The following is a 10,624-nucleotide window of genomic DNA, read 5'->3' as shown; positions in this document are numbered from 1 at the left end:
TTTAGAAGAAATGGGCAATTTTCAATAATTCACCTAGTTTTGAACCACTTATGGCATCTTTTGACAAATATGGGTCTTATTATGATAATTATGATTCAATGTGGATTATTTTTCAATAAACAAAACAAAGCGATATACCTAGTCAATGAGCAAAATTATTGTTATTTATTAAATAACATATTTCATCGGTTAGCACAAATATCTGTTAGTATTTTAGTTAGACGCATCTCCAAAGTACCTAAATATATAAATATATTCATGTACGTTTAAAGTCTTGTAAAGAGTGGTAACCAGAGTCTCCTGGAGGGAGAGCGGGAATTTGTGTATAGGTCTATATGGGGTGGACACCCCGCACCTTCGCTGTTCGCTACAGCTAGACTGGCCAGTCTAGGGTGACAAATGTCTTTAATCGATTTGGGCGCCTGAGAAACGCCAAGACAGGCCTCCGTCATATTAGTATGGTTATAACAGCTCACTATGATGAGTTATTAATTAACTCTTTGATCGATTAGATCTTTGTAACAGGTAGGTGATGAACGTAAAACAGTAAACAAAACACAAGTATGAATCAAAATGTGTCGAATGATTAGATTACTCGATCCTCAACAGAGCTCGACTAAGAACTTCCACTGTAGAGGATTCTAGGGTTACAAAATAAGAACGATGATATTGCTGAACAATAATTTTCTAATCAATACTAATCATCATCTTCTAGAATGCATGCAAGCATCTATTTATATTAAACCCTACAAAACTCACGGATGGACAGGCCCATACCGGAGACAAACATGGACTAGCTAACGAGCCCAATAGACGCAACATTATACTGACCCTAACAATCTCCCCCTTTGCGTCAATTTGGAGTGAGACTATCGTTTCTTCTTGCTTGGGCCAGCAGCGGGAGCCTCTTTACTGTATCAATCAGACGTGTGATAAGTGCAAGGATTGTCTGTCTGAAGCGAATGTACCATTGAATCATATCATCAAAGTACTTGATATCATCCGCTGTGTTCTGCTTGCATCGATGGATGATCCCTAAAACGTGTTCCAAACAGGCAGTGGTGTAGAGATGTTTGTCTGCCAAGGCGAAAAGACATTTCTGTCCTTCGTTCCTAGTAAACATGACGGAGTTTCTCTTTGGGTCAATCTTCCCCATCTGCATCATGTTGAGATCACTCACAGAGCCAACAGGAGATATGGTGGGCTTCTTCTTGAATACGCTTGCTATCTCCTGATCCATCAGAGCAACTTCCATGACATAGCATACAAGCATCCTCTTAAAGTGGTCGATGATCGGACCATATTCAACTTCGTTTGTAAGAAGGATGTTGTGCAAGATAATCCAGTCATGGGGATTAAGGTTGGGAAGATCTGCAAGTGAGATGGCATGTTCGGTCTTGGCAGATCCCCGTAGTACCTTGAACCGAATGTTGGTGAAGTTGCCTTCCCTGAACGACTTTAGGACCCGAACATTTATCATTTTTTGAGCGCTCCAAGTTTGGTATTGAGGTTGAGCTGCCCTCAGATAAAATTCAACTAAGTCCCGATCAACCTGTGGATGAGAATGGGGGAACTCAGCAATGTGGTCAAAGGCGTGAAAAACAAACGCCTTTTGGGTCAATGGCATATCGAATTGAGAGTCGACAGTGTTAGAACAATCTAAAGAGATCACAGGTTCTAGCCACAAGATACTTGGTGTTTCGATGGCTTCTTTAATCAGCTTCTCAAGAGTCCAAGGAGGAAAAAGAGTTTTCCTGCTCTCGAGAAGGTCGTGGGCTTCTTTCTGTCTTCTTTCGGCTTCTTCAGCCTCTCTAGCCACACGAGCACTGATGTCAGCCTCTTTATCTCGACCCTGTCCCTTCAAAAGGTCGGCAATTGTTTCCTTATCATCTTCATCGCTATCCTCAACAATATTCTTGCCCTTGTCTTTTACACCGGAACCGGAGGCTTGGCCTACTGGAGGAGGTTCGGTTGTAGTTGAAGTAGGAGTCGGTTGAGACATATTCACTTTTTCTCCCCCTTGTTTCGGAATGGACATGAAATCAAGGAGCCCTTCAAGTTTGCTCAGTAGAGAGAGGGCGGGAGCAAGCTTCTCTGCAAGGTCACGCCTCACAGAATAATTGAGGATCGGGTCATGTGCTTCAAGGATGTTTGAAATAGCTGAGTGGACATCCGAAACACACGATTTAACCACCTCTCTTTCAGATCGAAGAGAGTCAATCTCCTGTTGAGAGTTGGAGAGTTGAGTACTCTTGACCTTCAGAGCGGTAGTCTTCCTTGCGAGAGCATCCATGAGAGAGTTCTCAGCAGCTAAGTGTTCTTGAAGCTTAGAGAGACGCTCCTCAATGGTTGTTCTGAAAGCTGAGTTGTCGTCAGAAATGGTTTGTCGAAGTGAAGCGCACGACTTCAGCTCTGATGCGACTGAGTTAGCCAGCTGGTTGACAATGGGTTCCAGCTTTGTTGAGGTGGCTTTAGCGGTTTCCTGTAAAGATTTTAACAAGGAAGAAGCATCAGTGAATAGTTTATCGACTTTTTCGGTCGCTGCCTCACATGCTTTTGTTGAGGCGTCTATGGCTGCAGTGGCGGAATCGATAGAAACTTGATGAGATTTGGAGAAAGCCTCAACAATTTTCTGAATGGCAGCTTCAGAAATGGAGGATTGAGATGTGGAAGATGAGGCGATGAGCAAATCGATTTTGTCATGTAGCTCCTTGAGATGCCTCTTTGTGACAGGAGCATCGTCATCATCGTCACCCTGAACTTGAAACGGACTGTAATAGACCGAGTCAAAGGTCATGTCCTCCCCGCCAAGGATTGGTTCGTCATCCTCTGATGCATGAGCAGGAGAAGATGGCGGTGGTGAAGCTGGAGGCTCAGTAGTAGTAGTAGTTTCGGGTTGGGTGGTGTGTTCGGTTGTTGGTGTGGGTTCGGGTGCTGAGGTGGATGTTGGTGCGTCAGTATGAACCCCCGTATCAGATACGTTGGTTCTAACATCTGCAGTGGTGGTGGTGGTTGCTTCGGTAAATATAGGTGGTGGTACTGGCATGGAGGTAGTGGTATTTGAGTGGAGGAGGTAATGGGGGGAATAGAAATAGGAATGGTAATTGGTGGAGTGGAGATAGGAGAAGTAGAGAAGTGAACTTCAGGGGTTGGAGATCTTGGTGGAGTATTACCACGAGGAGAGCCTTCAGAAGCAGTACTCTCTTCCTCAGATTCGCTTGAGGATGAAGCGATAATCAGTTTTCGCCTCGGTTGCGTTTTTCTCCTCTTCTGTGGTGGAGATTGAGCAGCCTTAGTGGTTTTCCTTTTCTTGGGAGATGGGCCTTTTGCTCCCTTTGCACCCTGCTTGCCCTTATCAGCTTTCTGTCCTCTGGGGGTAGGCTTGTCAGCATCATGAATCGACTTCAGCATTTCCGGAATAAGGTCTCTCGGACCAGATCGTCGGAACTCCTTGTACGTTTGAATGATCCGGCTGTCGGCAGGAACATCACCATACATTGTTTCAGGGATAGACCCGTTGAAGGAAAATTTTGATGCGTCAGAAACAATGATCTTCGTGGTATGGAAAGTACCAATCGAAGATATTGGAGCACCAGTGACAATGGGGACGTGGTACTTGTCCATCACCCATTTCGTGACAATAGTCCAGAACCTGGCATAAGAGATCTCTGAGTGTCGAGAGGTGGAAGAGAGACTCTGAATGAGTTGTTGCCATAGGACCGACCCGTAGTCCATGTTGATGCCATTGTAGATCCCGTACATGATTGATAGGAACAGACGACTTGCCCCATCGGATCTAGCACTTCTTTCAGATAAGCCCATGAAAAGCATAGTGAACATCCCATTCCACTGAGGGGGCAGGCACGATTTCTTGAATTTCGTGACCGTGGTGAGCACCTCAGTGTACCCCATGTTGTAGAACATGTTGAACAGATGACCCATCGGAATGGTTTCAGGATTAACCCTCGAAGAATCAGGTTCAAACCCTAACAGTGTACAAAACCTTTACTTGGAAATCGATGCCTTGTGCTCGAAGACATCGAAGAAAATCCTGTCGACGACCTTGTCGTAGTGAGCCGTGGCAAAAATCTGTGACAGGAACTCCATTGGAATAGCTTCAGCCCTGGTAAGAGCAGGAGCGATTGGCGAGAACTTCAGGCATTCAATGATGGGAAACATGAAAGTGTCATATGCCTGAGGAGTAAGATCAATGATCAAACTCTGCTGAGGACGAATAGGCAAGATGTGAGAGGTCGCGTGAACTGATGAAGAATCCGCCATTGTTGAGATAAAGGTGGGAGAGATGATGAACAGTAGAGTTTGGAGGAATTTCTTTCTCTCTGGAAATATAGGTGCAGTAAAGAGGTAAACGATGGTTTACATTGCCTTTTATACTGTGGGTAGAGGAGAGAGAAGAATCTTTCCCAAATCTTCGATTGAAAAACGAAGGGTTTTTCGGAGGCGACTGATGTGTGACAGTTGGGGTTGCCGATGATCACGCAGGAGAGAGAGCGTCATTTCCTAATCACACGCCTTCCCATCAGGCGTTGTTTGGAGATGAAACGGTTCCTATTCACACGCTTTTCCTTCATGCGCCGTTTGAAATCAAATCGATTGGACTCCCGCCTGAGTCACCATGTCGTCATCTTATTCCTTTAGAGTTTAACGGCATCTTTAAAGTGAAATCCCCACATGGATCAATATTAACCACAACCTTTTTATAACAACCAATCCAATTAAAATTCCTTGGATTTAATGAAACCAGAATTTTGAAAAATCTAAAAGATTTTCGTGCTAAGTGTGTAAAAGAAAAAGAAATAAAGCAACACGTTTGAGGGATTATGTGATGTCAATAAAGACACGAAATAATTGATCCCGGGCACGAATCTCTTCCTTCAAAGTCAAGAGAGACTTTAAAGTGTTTGTGTGGTTTCCCGTTGAATAACGATCAGATACTTATTAAGAAGTGTTGAAAGGCTTCTTTTTTTTTAATTAGGCTTATGTGGGTGGCTTTCGCTTCGATTCATAATTCATGATCTTGATATAAGATAGAAATCGAATGAAGTACTTGTGAGACCAGTGTAGTCTGTTGAACAAGTAGGTTGGAGATAATTTAAATAGCAAGGTAAACTAAGATATGTGAAATCTCAAAAAAAAATTAAAACTGGATCCCAAGGGAAGAAATGTTATTGGATTTAACAATTTCATAGGAATCACTCAAAAGAAAAATAGAGATTTCATGTGGTACCCCCATGGATAAGTCCGTCAATTCATGAGTGAAAGCTAGAGCAAGTTAATTGTTCACCGTCAATGCATAGTAGGTATTGAATTGTGGGTTTCACTTAGCACGTAGTGACACGAGGCTAAGATCATGAACACAAAAATTGTGTAACCATAAACCTCGGTGGTAATGTCTGAGAGTCTCAAGGGTTACGTTTGTGAAGCGAATGAGATGGAGAATAGTAATGTAGATGGTGTAAAGAAACCCAAAGTATCTCTGCTATGAAAAATAGGGACTAATCAGAAAACTCTTATCTCATGTGAGAAGAGAGTTAGGTAGCTCATGATTAGAATAAATGTGAGAGCCTAACTCGGAAGACAATGTTTGTTTGTACCAAGTCAGTAAGGCTTTTATTCAGAATTAGATGAGGCTTTGGACACATACAGCAGCATACTTCTAGGGACACTTAGCTAGTGAAATAATTTACCCACAAAAAGACATACAAAAAGATAAAAGCCAAAATAAAAAAAATGAAAAAAATATTTTTGGGGTTTTTGAATTTACGAAAGAAGAAAAAGAAAAAAATATATTTTTGGAATTTTTGATCGAAATAAATAAAAAAATGAATACAAAAAAATGTTGGAACCGAACCCGAGCGTTCGGTCTATTTCGGTTGAGAAAAATTTGGAAGCGAACCCGAGCGTTCGGTCTATTTCGGGTGAGAAAAATTTTGAAACCGAACCCGAATGTTCGGTCCATTTCGGTTGCCAAAAAAAATAAGATTGAAAAAGAAAAGAACTTTGACAATAAGATAAATGAATTTGGAAAAATAATACAAAAGATTTACAACCAAGGAAAATACCTTTGAGTGATAAGTGAAGATCAGATGATACAACCGAACCCGAGCGTTCGGTCTATTTCAGTACACCAGAGCAAGACCCGAACCTGAGCGTTCGGTCCATTTCGGCATACAAGAGACCCGAACCCGAACGCTCGGTCTATTTCGCTTCTTACTTGTGATCTTGAGAGGTAATTTTTGGTACTGACTCCGATTCCATCATTCCTAGCCCTTGTAGAATTTTGTTGAAAGAAGCTTCAGGAAGAGCTTTGGTGAAGATGTCAGCCAGTTGATCAGTGGTTCGAACAAAATGAATTTCGACGTTCCCATCTTCCACATGATCCTTAATGAAGTGATACCTCAGTGCTATGTGCTTGGTCTTGGAGTGTTGCACTGGGTTATGACAGATCCTAATTGCAATCTCAGAGTCACAATATAGTGGGATCTTTTTCATATTGAGTCCATAGTCCCTAAGTTGGCTTTGGATCCAAATCACTTGAGATGTACATGAGGCAGCTGTGATGTATTCTGCTTCAGCTGTAGACAGAGATGTTTAAATCTCTATTGTGCCCTTCATGTTTGTGACTGGGATGTCGAGGATCACAAACAAGAAGTGAATAACAATGCAAATTAACTTGGTACACCCAATGTTACAACCACCTAATCAATGTGCCAGTTAACCACATACGCTCCATTGATGTATGAGTAACATCAAGCTACCCTTTTCCAAGCACTGTCAGTCCCAGATTAGTGTGCCGGTTAATGACACCCGCTCCACTAACAACTTAACAGGGTGCAAAGTGCCATTTCATGGGTTAGCACCATATTCACATTTTTATGAGTAACTAAGATTGGGAATTTATAAGTGTTTAGTTACTTAGTATTTCATGGGTTAGCATCATTGATGTCTTAGATCTATCATTTATGGGTTTTAGTTTACTTTGGTATGAGTTTTGGTTTACTTTGGTCCCAAGAATGAGATCTAGTGGTCTTGATTCCACTCTAAGCTTTGAGGTTGCCCCTCTTACTGTTTCCGAGGTTCAAGGTCTATAAAGTCAACACCTTTAGAGTTTAAAACCATCCATGTTTGAGTTTGGGTCCTTTTCATGAAAGTAGAATGCTACACTTTGAGATTGGGTCTTCTTGGGGCATGTAAAGTCACCAAGTCAGTGACTTTATGGTTCTAGAAGTTCATTTAGAAGTAGATTTGTGGTTTTGACTTATGGGATCAAGCATTAAGAGCTTAATCAAAGTTTTGGCTCAATGGAGGAGTATGTTGGGCGTACAAGTCTATACGCGCTACGTACAAGCCAAACAGCCTATACACTTAGCGTACATCTGAGTACGCCTTGCGTACTCAGTCAGGGGGGGGGGGAGTTTTGTTTATTGGGCTTCGGTGTGGGGTAATGTTGGGCTTATTTGTCTTGGGCCCTGTTGGGCCATTAGGTTTTGGTCTGATTGTGAGTTTGAGAAGGACCACGAAGGGCATTGGGCCCAATTTGGAAAATTGGGCCATGGTTTGGGCCACGAGTAGTTTTTGGTCTCTTAGGCTGGAGTGTTTAAGTTATTATTAGGCCATCGGAATATAAAGTGTTTTGGATTAAAATGAATGGTTGGGCCTGAAGGTAAGGCCCATGTAAGGGGTTTGGGCCCAATTTGGAAAATTGGGCCATTGGTTGATTAATTGGCATTTAGGCCTTTCATATTGTATGTTTGGGTCTTAGTGTTAGATAAGGCTATGTTAGGGGTAAAATGGTCTTTTTACCCCAGGTAGGGAGTTGTGGTTATGGATTGGAACCCAATTGTTAATTGGGTGTTGTTTTATTATTGATAGTTCAGGGATTTTCCAGCCTACAACAAAGGGTGTTTCTGTATGATTCAACAGTGCGAGGTGAGTCTTCTCACTATATCTATTGGTCGAAGGCACCAATGTCAGCTCATTACGTGTTATGTGGTATACTAGTTGTGTCTGTGATAATTGTATGGAAGACCTCGGGGGGAGCCCATGGTAATTAGATGTTAGACCATGGGGAAGCACATGATATTCCAGGTAAAGACCATGAAGGGAGCCTATGGCATAATAGATAAAGACCATGGGGGGACCCATGACAACTATATGTATGTGCATGATAATTTGTGGTTGTTTGTGGTATGGTATTTGAGGAACTCACTAAGCTTTGTGCTTACGGTTTTCAGTTTATGTTTCAGGTACTCCGGTTTGGAGAGCTCGGGATGATTGTAGAGCACATACCACATGTTTCTGCATTCTACGAATTACTCTGGTTTAATGATTTTTTTCTAAATATTGGTTACTCTGGTTGTATAGAAAAAATTTGTATTAACGATTTATTAATCTAAAAACAAAAATTTTTATGTCCTGTTTTTCGGGATGTTACAAGTCAAGTCTAGCCATTGACTTTAACCGTTGATTTTTTGCATGGGTTAACTCTTGGTCCATCTCTATTTTTAGAAGGTAGACTTAAAGGTTTGCCTTATGTGAATTGTTAGGAGGTGTTTAACACCCATCTTTTAGTGGTAACAGTTGTTGGTTGCGGTTGGTGCGACGATACACGAGGTTTTAGTCAACATTGTGATTCAGGTAAGTCTCCCCACTATACTTGGGGGTCGAAGGCATCAATGGAGACCCATTGGATTATATTATATAGGAACACTAGGGGTGGCCCCGATAATTGTATAAAAGACCTAGAGGTGGCTCCCGACAAATTGTATCCACGACCAGGGACCAGACCCTAGCAATTATATGTAGTATGCTAGTAGTCTTTGTGATATTTGCATGGAAGACCAGAAGGTGGCTCTTGGCACTTGTGTGTAAGACCTAGGGTTTTGGCCCCCGACCTGGCAAGGAAAAACCATGATACAACTCATGGAATAAGGGAAAGACTATGGTTGGAACATAGCAATCTCTATTGTATGTATGGTATCTAGTATTTTGGGGAAACTCACTAAGCTTTATGCTTACAGTTTTATGTCCATGGTTTCAGGTACTTCTAGTATGAAAGAGAAGGGCCTGATGTGACTGTACAGTATCCCCAGAGTTTTTCGCATTGACACTTTATGATCTTTACTCTGATATTGAAATAATATATTCATTTTGATCGATTTTGGAACAACTCGTTTGTATGGTTTATTGTTTCAAAAATGAAAATTTTACTATGAATTTTTGGAACGTTACACCTTAGGTAAAAATAAATGATTATTTAATGAAAAAATGTCAAACATTACATGATGTAGAGAATTAATTTAAAGTGGTTGCATGTTATTCCTTTTTGGTAGTGGTACAATACCAATGTTATTGAGATGTTGTAATACCAAGGGTTAATTAGACATTTTCACAATAAATGGAAAAACAAAAAAGAGGATTGTACGTACTTACTATTCTCTCATTAAGGAGAGAGGGAGATGTGAGATTAAGTGAATAATCATGAAGTATACTCCTTTGAGCCCTATCACCCCAACAAAGGTATTATGTCCCTGTAAGCATGTCACCAATATATAAGAGTACGAGAAACCTAAATCGTCTATGTATGAGCGTGATTCTGAAGTCATGATACAAACATGATCCATAAGAAGAGTGGGAGATATTGTGAGCAGTATGCAATAAAACCCTTAAAATAGATTGAGGAGAATAACATCGATATAGTAACATATATTGAAACCCTAAATCATTGTTGATTTTGTGAGGTGTGACTGATGGTGGCAATAAGAAGGTGGAGAGTAGTGAAGTTGAGACTTTGTGAGGCCCTATGAGCACGACGAAGACAAGGTGATGGAGTAACTCTAGATCGTTGGATTTTCCTTTTATGAGTGGTAAAGGGGACTAAGCTCAAGAGTGTTTTGAGAACCAATTCAATAAGGAGCAATAGATGGAATCTATGGGAAAATAATAATGAGACATCAACTTATTTCTAGATGATACACAAAATATAAAGTGTATCTCGTGTTTGTTATAAATTAATTTTATGACAATAAAAGATGACATATAACTTTGTTTGTTATTGTTTGTGTGTCGTTAAAGGTTACTTTTTTAGTAGTGAAGGTTACATAATTAAATTTATAGCATGCAAGATACGAAATCACAAAGTGAATTGGAAATGCAACAAAACACAAGCGGAAATGCAACGAATGCAATCTATACTTAAAGCACAAATGGCGACGTATTTCAGTCAAAACAATCCACTCGGTAATCCAATAAATACTTCTTCGTTTTATGTTTCTAAACACTTGATAATTGTATTTGACACTTCCTTGTAATGTATTAGGATAATACCAAATAATTCCCAAATTTTACACTTTTATTTGGCAAAAGCCCTAATTTTCTTTTGTTTGGTAGTAACAACCATAAATTTCACATGAACTAACATTTTTAACCTATTATTCGATCATACTTGTTTTTTTAAAATGAAAGATTTTTTTAAAATCTTATGGTTTTTATCTAAAAGAAAAGTTAGGGTTTTTTCCAACCAAGTGTGTAAAACTTAGGACTTTTTTTAGGCAAATCAAGTTTTACACACTTGATTGAAAAAAAAAACATAACTACTTTTTGT

This window comes from Lactuca serriola, chromosome 5, assembly GCF_051521515.1.
Source record: "Lactuca serriola cultivar US96UC23 chromosome 5, Lser_US96UC23_V15, whole genome shotgun sequence".
NCBI lineage: Eukaryota > Viridiplantae > Streptophyta > Magnoliopsida > Asterales > Asteraceae > Lactuca > Lactuca serriola.
Note: the sequence above shows the minus strand (reverse complement) of the source record.